This window comes from Mycteria americana, chromosome 8, assembly GCF_035582795.1.
Source record: "Mycteria americana isolate JAX WOST 10 ecotype Jacksonville Zoo and Gardens chromosome 8, USCA_MyAme_1.0, whole genome shotgun sequence".
NCBI classification, from domain to species: domain Eukaryota; kingdom Metazoa; phylum Chordata; class Aves; order Ciconiiformes; family Ciconiidae; genus Mycteria; species Mycteria americana.
Window position 1 is genome coordinate 44,396,540 of NC_134372.1, and position 12,911 is coordinate 44,409,450.

Sequence of the window (12,911 nt, forward strand, 5' to 3'; positions counted from 1 at the left end):
CAGTGGTGGAAAAAAAGCTTTTCTGAAACGTAAATTCATACCTTGTTCTGTCTTCCACAAAATGAATTTTTTACCACCTAGTTTGCAAAATACAATTACACAATTGGTCTTGCAAATTACAGCAATCACCCCAATTTCCAGAACCCAAGTCTATTCAGGAAAACCAGATTTAGAATAGAAAACCCGGAAGATACACAATAAAGCAGTACCTTAAATTCTAAACATAGTTGGTAGCAAACATAAAATCCTAGCAATATTTTTCATCATTCCTTCTCAGCATATAGCAAAGACAAAGGACAACTTGTATTTGATCATAAAGGCCTCAGTATTTATTATTTATTCCCTATTAAATTCAATGATGTTGCTATCACTGCCAGTAAGTCTTTCTCTGGTAGATTCATTCAGTTAGCCACACTGTGTTTCAGCAGAGCAAGGATTTTAGGACTGTTATCTATCAACTGAATCTGTGAATTGAATGTGTTCTGGGATCATCTTACAGTTGGCTACTAAGCTGTTTGTTAATATACTATTGAGATGATTGGAACAATAGTAACCTACCATAGACATCATACTGCCGAGTTACCTAATTTCAAAATCAGCTTATGCTTCTTGACCTACTAGTTTCATTGAATAAAAGTTAGAAATTTTCTGGCTAGGATGGGAAATAATTTTTGATATTCCTTATTTCAAGACAAAATATGAAGAACAGTTTTCTCTGCAATCAATTTGGTACTTTAATTTTTACAAAACCATTCAAGGAAGAGGCAGTATCTCGAAGGCTCTCAGTTTCCAAGATACTTAATGAACAACCTCTGGATTCTGAAGCCACAGTTTTATCTCACACTTAAATTCTAGTTCAACTCTGCTTCATTATCTCCATCTCAGTGGAAGACAGTTACATACCGTTTTCTGTTTTATTACTGGTTGCAGTAGCATTGTATTTCTATTTATTATTAGCATAGTATTCTCTCACCACACATTCTTTTCTAGCTGCTTCAATGCTGCTGACTTTCTTAAATATATTCTTTGAACTGTGCTCCCAATTTCCTGTGAATAAGACTCTCTCTTATTTGCAGCTGTCTCCTAAGATAGCCTTTTCTGTCTCATACATATTCAAATACCAAATGGAATTTGTATTTCTCCTATATCATATTAATTTTTTGGATAGTAACAAAAAAATCAAGACTTTTAAAGCAAGAACTGAAGCAGTGTTCCAGTCATATTCCTCACATACAGCAGAAACAGTGGATCAGCTGCCTTCCTCGTAGAGTTTCACCTAGAGTTTAATTTGATAATGCTGGTTAATACAACCCAACGGATAGGCACTGGTCCCTTTTCACAAGGAACAAAACCAATTTATTCTGTTAGTGTCCACGAAACAGACAAGCTTGAACAGTTATACCACCATAAGAAATTATTCATCATCTGTGTTTATAAGCACTTCCTCTGCTTATGGACAGATACTTTCAATCCCATTCAGTAGCACTAGCTACCTTAATGAATCAAAGATACAGGGATGCAAACTGTTTTCACACACTTTTTTTCATTATCAGTCATGACCTTTCATCCACAGCAGGCAGAATGCATGTGTGCAAAAGCAAGCAGTGTACTACCATTTTATTGTCACATTTTATGCTCCAGAGCAATAGTAGTTTTTCATTTAATTCAAAGAAAATATTTGAAGCCATCACTGCCTCCATGAACTGTTCTTCTCTAACATAAATGAAGGGAATTATCATGCTGTCTCTGAACTCCATGTTTTCCATATTACTTTTCTCCTGTCTTAAAGCAGTCTCTAAGTGAAGATGTTTAATTGCAAATGCAGATGTAGCTATACTAAGTTGGCACTTAAGGCTCTAGAAACAAGTAAAGCACCATGTTTGAAAACTTCACCAGTTTGAAACTGTTTGCAAAGTTTATGAAAAGCAAGCCAAAAAGAAATACTGAAATTAAATACACAGAAATAATTGAAAGGCATACTAAATGTATGCACTGTGTACCACAAAGCCAAGACGACAGTATCAAATGGGTTTGCATTAAACAAGGGGGAGAAAGAAAAAAAAAAAAACCAAAAAAAAACCTAAACTGCAGGAAAAACAGAAGAACAATGGCATAATTTAGCATATTTGTACTTGGGTCAGATCCAGCTGATTGCTTGGGAAAGGATTGTGCTCAAAGTGAAAGGTGAATGGAGGAAGGGAGATCAGGAAGGAGGTGAGTGTTTGTCATTAAAAAAATAATTTGGGAGAATGCAATGAGTAGTGACTGTATTATGTTGCAGCAAACACTCCAAATATTTGAAAAAACTAGAAGGCAAACAAATGCTTCTTTGCAGAAACAGAGTTTGGAGCTCTGCCAGGAAAGGTCACATCTAACACACATTTTTTATGACTGTATAAAGTGCAAGAATATTAGTCATTAAATGAATAGCTGGAGGATGTCTGTTACAAGACATGAAATGATCATAACTTGTTAAAGAAAGTTAAAAATGGGAATTTCTTCACTCAGGAAGCTGTTGGGAGCACAGAACAGTCTCCACCTCAGGTCTACAGAAATGCATTTTCTAGCTGCTGCTAAAACAGCCATCACAGGCGTCACTGATGGCCTTTTTAAATTCAAGACCTAACACTGTCTTCTTACTGTCTCTTACAAACCCCCATCGATATCTTTTGACATCACAAATTACCCATCTCTCACTAAAACTTCTGTTTCGTACACAGCTGTATACTCAGTGGGCTTCGTCCCTGACTTTATTCTCAGAGCTACGTTCAGTAGTCTCCTCTTCCTCCCCCTCCTCCCTTCATACACTGTGGACATTTTCCAGGGGGCTCTTCTCACCCTACCACTTTTTCACATTTTCTATTTTTACCCTTCTGTTGACCTCATTCACTCATGTGGTCTCTCCTTGAGCAGGGACTGACAGCTCTCAAATATTCCTCTTTTGCAGATCTCTACCCTGCCATCTTTGTCTCCTCTCACAGATACTGCAATACTAAATATAACAATAGAATTACACGTTTATCCCACCTAACCTCATTCCAACCATTGCCCTTCTCTCCAAAAGGAATCTTTTACCCAACTACAGATGAAGGTTTTGAGACAGAGCAGCCATAAGATGTATTTTTTCCTTTATTTATACCTCACTTGTTTGTCTTTTTTTTATCATTTATTCTGATATTAAAAAATGCATCTTAAGAAGGGAAAAAAAGAGCTCTCTGAGAAAGAGAAATTATCTTTGGATCTGTATCCAAATAAAGAGATTAAACAGGACACAAAGAACAACAGCTTTTTTGTTGTTGTTGAGAAGATACCTGAAATTTCATTAAATACGGAGCTATTTATATATGCAATCTAATTACATAAAGTGTTCTGTACCTCTGCCACTGAATTTTGTGAAGCAGCATAGGTTACAGGGTTTGTTGCTTGTTTTTTTTAATTGTGGTTTACATTATTTTTGCCTCTTCTAAAGCAGCTCCCCTTTTTCCTAAAGAACAGCTGTTTCCAGCCATCAGACTTTGCTACCTCTGTTATAACAAACCGACCATGCCTGGCTAACTACTTGCTCAATCTATTTATTCCGTTTCTAACACAGCCCAGCCCAGCACAGTATATCTGGCATCGTGTATCATACATATTGTGCAAAAATTTCTCTCAAGCATAATCATGGCTCTTAAACTTTGCCACGCAATGACAAGGTCTCCACATTACCAGAATTACACTCCCTCCTCCTCCACCCCCATCCAACTCCTCATCAGTCTCTGGCATGACTCAACCCAGTTGAAAAGCAGTAGGTTTACAAGTCATTTCATTTCTTCCAAGCAAGATACATCATATGGAGGAAATAAATAAAATGTTTTATAAAAGTTATTTTCAGTGCCTGGTCCCTGGTGGATAATAGGGTCTATGTGGTTTCATAAGCTGCTTCTAACTGGGAATTTTTCTCCATTAGTTTTGGCTTAACCAGAGCAATATTACCACTTTGCAGCCCACTCTTTGGTGGTGGCAGAACCATGCCCAGTAGCACATCAACATGTCCTTCTAACTCTTTAAGCTGACAAATGTATTTTGGAACTATTCCTGTTGTCACAATTACTGCCTTATCTCCAAGACTGTGGGCAGGGTAACAACTGCCTTTGCACAAATGCATTTTTCCTAAGGTCCTGTGCTGAGGGCCATCTTTTAGTTGCCAAAAGCCCAGACTTCAGCTAGACTCTAAGGTTTTCAACACATTTTTAACAATTTCACTTCCAAATAATAGGCAGTTTATTGGCTAGCCATGAGATGTTTATGTATATACTCTTCTTTGTCTCCCTCTCACTGGTATATTGTTAGTGCGGTGAGCTGTGTTAAAATTTATACAAAACAAAAGCGGAAAAAAAAGAAAATGTCTGTCATGTATCATCCAGAGGAAAATGAAGTTAAAGTATCTTATTTTCAGTAGTCATGAGGGATTGAAACCAGAAGCAAACATTTATCTGGATGTTGCAGAAACTGATACGTCATTATGATTGCAGCTTCTTTTTTTTTTTTTTAAGAGTTCCACATTGTTAAAATTTTGAGGATGAATTATGCCAAGTTTTGAGTATCCCCTGCTAGCTGCTACTTTCCCTTACTTCTAGCTGAATTACTTGAATTGATAGCTGTCAGCACTGTGCAGAATTAAGAACCCTCTTGGAAAAGCATCCCCAAACCTACAAAAATAACTGCAAAAGAATCAAATGGGGCAGGTGTGAAAAAAGCGCAATGAGGTCTAACAGAGGAGAGATGGTTCATTGAACTGAAAGGGGCCAGGTAGTAGCTGAAATTTCAGTATTATAAATAGGACATTATGTAGCTGAACTAAAAATAGGAGTTTTATTTTTACTTAATGTTCCTCACTGCTGGCTGCTGACCTAGAGAAAGAGAACTCAGAAAGGAGAATTAAACAATTCCCCACAACCATGCAAAACAAAACCACTAGCCTGGCTCCAGTGTCTATTTGTAAACTAAGAAGAATACCATTTTTTAAACCAATTTCAAAAGATGTCTAATTGAAAGAACTCCCTAATGTTGCTGTGAAAAGAATGTAATAGAATACAACAATTTCTGCAGAAAACCAACTGCAATTACAAATTCCCTGTCTACATACGTGCTTATAACAGAAAATCGCTAGTGTATCTACTTTGATTCCTTCACGCACTTTATATGTATGCAACTGTTATCCTATGCTGTAAGCAGTGTCTGCTCAACAGTAATAATATATTACCATTCCAGTACCCAGTTTCGACTCAAGATTGAGGGGCCCAGCATAGGTTTGGAGGAAAATGCTATGTCAACCTGCCACCTGCCAACTGTCTCAGGGCAGCATCTTGTGTTCTTCCCTTTCCTAAGGATGAATTTTACACTTAAACTGAGAATCCTAATTTAACTATGGTAAAACGGCAGCTTATACGGCCAGCTGCTAAGGTGGCATTCATACTTTGTTTCACTTAAAAAAAAAAAAAAAAAAAAAAAAAAGATGAAACTAGCACAAGCCTAAACCACCAAATTTGGATTTAGTTTCAAGCCCACGCATCTAATCCTCAGGACAAAAGAGAGTTGAAACCACAGTTTTGGTTCTGCTTACAAAGATAAGAGAGAAGCTGTAAAATAAAACCAGATCTGAATCTGAACTTAAGTTCACAGATGTTTAAGTCCATGGGGGTTTTTTTGGGCCCATCACTAGCTAAAATCTAAGTGTCTCGATAGACTTGAGGTTTCCCCAGGCTATTTTTGGCTGTATCTGCTAAATACTGGATCTCTGTAATGTACCATAGATCCCAAGGGGCTATATTGAAGCATTTATTCATCACTGCTTTCACAGGAAGCTGAAATGAAGATGAGAATATGGTGATTTGACTTTGGAGAGTAAGCCATAATTACTTAAAAGAGTTTATGGCAACAACAAAAATAACTTGGATTACTTGTCATTGCTGGTCAAGTTGAAATAAAGGTATTTATTATAAGAAATTATTATCATTATTTAAGGAAAAATACTTAGCATCTGTGTAGTCTGTATGCAAATCTACTAGCCAGTCATGCTTTCTCTTGGGCTGAAAAGTGGCAAATTCCTCATTTGCTGTATTTGTACACCATTCACATCCTTCATTAGTATTACCAATCACATTTGTTTGAGAATGGCAAGACTCAAAACATAATTCTGCACTTAGCTTAAATAATTCTAAAATGCAGGTTAGCACAGAGGCAGATGATAATTCAAAACTTCTTGCTGCTGCTAAGCTATTCTACCTTCTCTCACTGTCAAAGCCAAGTCAAACACACCCTAAATTAAAATGCCTATTTGCAGTGTCTCAAAAGACAACAGAAAGATTAATGTATTTTGTTTTCTCTCTTGATTTTAGGTAGTATTTTTTCACTTCTCATATGCTGAATCAAAACCCCAAAATAAAAGTAAACGCCATCACTAAGGTTGCACTGTTGTATTACTGGTAGGTTTCAATACAGCAGGCAGCTTCAGAGGAAAACAAGAACCATACACCTTCCATATTTGAAATGTTGGCTAAATTTGCCATTTCCTTTCTTTCACTATTGTACTAATTCTTATACGTTTATACATACACATATATATATACACACATACACAACACAACTTCAAATGTAGCTTTGGATGCTACTAATAATTTCAGTAAACCTACATTGCTGCCTTTACTTTTTCCTCTTCCCCTTCCCTAGTAACTCACTCACATAAAACAGACAAGAATTGCTGTGCAGACCCTGCAACCCTCTTGGCTGCAAATGGAAGGGAACACAACAACTAAGGAAAGGACACATAGAGACCTAAGTTCACGTGACCTGCACTTGCCAGGCACAACCTGCACCTCTAAACACCATTTTTGGTGTAAGGACATGAGGAAACTTCAACTTAGCAGCACCACAATACACTAAAACTGGCCCGTTGATCTATAACCACAAACAATGCAAGCCCCATCAAGCCACAAATAAAAGTCCCTATGAATAATGTCCCAAGTTCTCTCCCAGATATTCAACCTATTAAAGCAGAGATATTTCCATATGGTCAAGGTTCCCTGCCTGCCATTCTGCTCAAAGGAAGAATTTTCACTTTACTTGCAGGTACGGCCTTTCTGCTTCCCCTGTATAACCTATAGTACGCAACTTCTGTATGCAGTATCTTCTAACACATGGTAAGACCTAATAAACAATTAGAGATAACATTACAACATCTCCAGTTAGTATTGGACACCGGAATTGGTTTCCATTTGATGCACCACTCCCTGCAATAATATGCAACTTCCCAACTAGGAGATTTAGTTCAACTACATCGTTTTCCCCCTCACCTTGAACACAGCCCCAAGCATAGAAAGAGAAGCCCTTGAACACAAGCCCAGCACAGAAAAAATCAAGGGAGAATGTTTTGCTCTTGTTATAACTAGAAGATGACTTAAGAGTTTCCGTTTTGAATACCAAGAAGCTCCAGAGGAAAGTTTCAGGTTTTCTTGTTGCTACCCCTCTTTAGCCTTCATGCTATCTATTCTTGGCCATCCTGCAAAACAGAACCAACAGCAGCACAGCTGCATCAGGGTAAAGGCAAACTGGCTTTCTGAAGAAACTTCTAGTATTTAAATCTTTTTCTCACACCAAATACTGTAACTCCAACCAGCCTCTCCTATTTTCGTAGTTAAAATAAGCCAACTCTCTTATCACAAAAAAGTCTTGTATCTGAAAACCCGTTCTCCATGGTTGCCATCTGCTAGCTGTATGCCAGCAAACAGTGACCAAGCTTTGGACTGTTTGCTGTCACATACCACCCACTTGTATAGCCACCTAAATGAAGCCGCTGTGGACTAATTATGAAAAATCTGTTATTCCATTTGGAATTACTCATTTGGGGATTTGATTTCTGATTTGTTTTCCTCTGAGGTTTTTTGGAAGCACTAGTGGGATGAAGTTTAAATTAAATTGGGACCATCAGCATCCCAAAGACAACTATTCAGTAGCGCACATTTAATATTGATTTAATATGATTATGTGGGCTGCTTGTAACCGCAGCTGTCTAACTAACACCACTTATAGGCGAAGTACTTTAGATATTCATTACCAATAATGTTAGAATTTGAAGCAAACCCAAATACAGCAAAATAATCCACAGACATATGTAGCTCTGAAAGCTACAGAAAAGTGTAATAATTAAAAGAATTAAAATTTTCAATTCACAAAGACAGCTCAGGTGGATTGTTTTGTGAATCGCACACAAAGTCTAAGGTGCCACTAGATAAATAATCACAGTAATATAGAATATACAAAGCAAGTGAAAAACCAACTACTAAGCTACCCAAAATGAATCACTAATAAAATAAACTGCCACAATTCCAGTTGTCTTTGAGGATGACCTTATATTCCTGGCCACTTGCAGAGCCAGGTGCCTCAGCCAGTTCAAATATCCTGATGAACTTTGGAGAAGAGGAATGCCTGTATCAGGGCACAGCATTACTGTTTCTAAAATACCTATTACAGCTATAACTACAAATCTGGGGGCGGGGGGATTAAAAAAAAAAAAACAAACAGTGAGGTGTAGTCTTCTATTCCTACCAAACAACATCGAGAGGGTCATTAACAAAATCAGCCTCGTTCCCTGCTGCAATTTGTGATCCCACGTGTGCCCTGCTCAAAGACGAGCACAGCAAAGTCCAACCAAGTTTGCTTATTTCAACAGTGCTGTTCTGAGCACATCAACTTAATCTAAAAAAAAAAAAAAAAAGTGGGTGATAAATAAAGTAGGATTATGCAAGAGAATTTGGCATCAACAGGTGATCGAAAGCATCCCTAGAGTATTTCAGGGCATGGGGGACGTCTGTGAGAACTTTTGGCCCCAAGGACCTACTGAGGGAAGAGCGTGGGTGTCATTTTACCTGAGGCAGAGAGGGTGGTTGGACCGCGCAGCCTCCAGGGGCGATGGCAACCATGCCGGCAGCCAGCGCACAGCCCTTCCGACGGCTGAGGCCATTCCTCAGCACAGCACCCAACACCTGGGCACAGCCAGGCTGCGACGGTGGCCAACGGCTAGGAAAGGCGGGAGGGGGCCAGCACCCACCCAGGGCCCCTCCAAGATGGCGGCCCGTCCACACGCAGCCCCTCCCGCGCGCGGCGGGAAGGCCGCTGCCTCCCGGCGGGACGGCGCGGCCGCTGGGCGGCGCTGGCGGCTGCGGCGGCGCGCGGGGCGGCCGCTGGCGGCGGAGGCCGGGCCGGGCCGGGCCGGGCCGTGGCCGCGGAGCCTGGCGGCGTTCCCGGCTGCCGGGCGGCGAAGGGAGTCGGCGCTGCCGGCCGGGCGGTCGCGGTGAGCGAGCAGCGCCGAGCACTGGCGGCTCGCCCTGAAGCAGCCCCAGGAGACAGCGAAGGCCGCCTTGTGGAGCTCTGTACCGGCCGCCGTCCCCGCCGCTGGAGCCGGTCTGGGCACGGCTGCCGTCCGGTGGCTGTTAGCGTGACAGCGAGCAGCTCTGCGAGGGCTCGGGGAAAATGCCTGAAAACTCCCACTATTCTTCCTTGCAGGCGGTAAACGAAGGATTTCCCAGTGGCGTCGCCGCATGCAGCGGACCGCCTGGAAGGACCTGCAGTCATCGCTTGGGTTCACGATGCAGAACATCACTTCGGAAATAAGTGCGTAACTTAAAAAAGAGCGCAGTGATCCAAGCGTGGGGAATAACCATTTCAGCCTAGTGCTGGAGGAGAAATTAGCTTAATGTTTCACATACTTGCTCACAGTCAAAATAGTCTAGTCCTAGCTTGCTGGCAGCAAAGGTCAGTAACAGTTTTTAATCAAAGGTTTTTTAAAAATACAGCACTGCCATTAGACCACTGATTTCATGCTAACAAAACACGTATTTTGTAACCTGTTCTTTCAGCACCTTAATGGTGGCGACAAGACGGTCATATCTAGGTTCCTGTAATGTAACATAGTTACACACATCTGTATTCTTTAAGGCATTTGACGTTCTTCCCAAGCCAAAACAAAGTCCCAGATTCTGGGTGGCTGATGTCTGTACCAGGAATGAGTTTTGTCAAGCTATCAGTAAGATCTTTTCCTGCCCCAAAAGATCTTTCGCACAGTTACCTTTTTGAAATGTAGCTTGTTTTATCTAGGGGTCTACATAAAAAATAATAAAACTATCACTGGTTAAAGTGATAGCTCCATATAAAAGATCCCAGCCAAATAGTCACCAAATAGTTCAAAAGAATAATTTTAAAGCATGGCAGTTTGCAAGAACCATTTTTAGGCTAAATATATATTTTGTTCCCATTGATGTAATTTTTGGTACACAGCAATTTAAATAGATTTGGGGAACCTGATGTGAATTTAGTATCCACTTAAAAGTTTTTATTAGTAGGCTTTCATTTACTGTGAGGCAGGTTCTCTTGATTAGGAGCATGGTGACCACTGAACCTCAGTTATACCAAATACCTATTTATCTTGAGCTATGCAAACACCTCTACGAAAGAGGACAGACTATTAACTTCATCAGGTTCCTCCTGTTATGCCAAACAGAATTACAATTAGCAAATTATAAGTGAAAGGCTCTGTAAAATAAACAGAGAATCTAATGGGACCCCTAAGATTTGCTATGATACTCCATTTTAGTGAATGTTAATAAAATTGAATGTGTAACTTAAGTCTACAGCCCTAAAATCCATTACGTTGTCCAGGTAGAGAATCCCCTTTGCTTAAGCACAAGTGTTAATAATTCATTTTTAGTTAAACTGTCAGATTCTGATATCATAGTTTTTCTGTTGTTCATGTCACTTTAGGTATTCCACAGAAATGTGTCTTTATTTATATCAGAAAGATTTTATATTGGATGTCATGCATTCTTTTAAAGCACGGGCAGTGCAACATTAAGAAATGCCCGACTGTTGAAGATACTTTATTCATGTGGTGTAGAGCTTTAGCAAAGTGTGTAACACATCAGAAATATTCATTACAATGATCCACAATTACAGTAGGCATAACTAACTTTTCAGCTGCATATTTTAGTAATAGTTATTCATATTAATCACTCCTGTGGAGTGTGTACCAAGACTATATTTCTTACAGCATTTTTTTGAGTACACCCTGATTTTCAGGAAGTTATGTATGCCTATAAAATTCACAATCAACTCATAACTGTGTTTGAGAGCAATTAGCCCAACTGTTGGAATAACCAGCGTATCAGCTGGGAATCAGATGGGAAAAAGCAAGTGGCTAGAACACTCACAGGACTACAGTGCTCACCCAAATTGTGCAAATGGTCAGCTCAACTGAATCGAGGTTTTACTGCAAGGTCTAGAAACTACACATAGTCTTTATCTGCAACAAATGCCTCTGCCATAATTCCTTCAGGGTGTCACCAACTAGAGTGAAACAGGGAAAGACAAACAGTATATTCATAATACATTAACACTCAATGCTGCAGCTTAACAGTAATACCAGATTCAAATGCTGTTGTGCAAAGAATCATGCAGATATGGCACGTTTTGACCCCTCGATGCCAAAAAGTCCAAAAACTAGGCAATAGAGATGCAGGCCATATATGAGATGAGATGCAAAATGGTATAAAAAAATAGTACATAAAAGTCAATATTATAGCTCTTTATCAACTTAATTATTAAATTAACTGCAAGAAAGCACAAGATGAAGGTTAAAGTGGATAAAGACTAGATGGTGATGTACTGAATTCTTATCTCTCGGTCAGCCTGGAGCCCACAAACACGTATGCAATAGGTGCTGCTTATGCTTTGGTATGGTGCTTGTGAGGCAAAGCTGTGCTGCGCCAGGGCACTCACTGCAGATTAAGGGTGTCCTAAGTTAATTTATGGCAAGCTAGCCACTGAGCACTTGCTGGAATATATCTCACATTAATATCCCCTGACAGACAGCTAATGTTTGAAACTATTCCTAGTAGAATTGAGCACCAGTACAGTGATCTTTGCAGGCAGAGCTTAACACCAGAGCAAGAACTAGCACTGCTGTACATACATTATACTGCTGCTATTCAGCAGAGTATCTTTCCTTCTACTGAAAAAAAAAAAGAAAACAAGATGTCAGCATTTCATTTCCCAGCAAGAGAAAGTACACTACCAATAGTGTTACCAGGTGTTTCTGGTAGAGCTGGAGGGATTTTGGTGGGTAGTTTTCACTCCCTTGCTCTGCACTCCTCCTGTCCATGTATTCTACAGACTTTTGTTGCACTTGAATACGGAAAAAACTCACTGCTATGGCCAGGTCTGTATTATAGCTGCCATTTGCCCTTTCTGTTTATATTTCCCCCTTCTTCACTTTCCCATGTGAAATGCTTAAGAGCTTCTCACGTTCTGTTGTGTCTTCTGACACAACAGAAAATTCCATCAAATTTCTTTTTTTCTTCTCTCTCAAACTTGTTCTTTCTGAAAGAACAATGGGGAAAATGTTTCTATAAACAAATGACATTAAATAAAGTGTCTTCAAAGTCCGCATAGATAAGGTGTATTTCACCCAACATGTCCCCTACTCACCACTCAGCTCACTTAAGGAAACAAAACCCCCCCCACATTTACCATTTCACCCTTACTCTCTTTCTCTGTCAGATAAATCGTTAAGTATTATTACACTAGTGTTTCTCAGCTTCCAGATCAAATTAGCAACATACCCCCTCTCAAAAAAAAGGAACAAAACCACAGGAATCAATGGGTGATCTTGTATCACACTATGAGTGGGCAATTAGCAAAGAGAAACAGAAGGACAAATATGATCATACTTTCACTAGGTAAACAAAGTTTATCTGTAAATAGATTTATTGCTAAATGTAGTCCAAAGTATCAAGAGAAATTGTGCATGCCATTTGGTCTTTCATTCATTAAGCACATTGATCTCTGAAAACACGATTCTGACTAATGAGCTGTGTTAA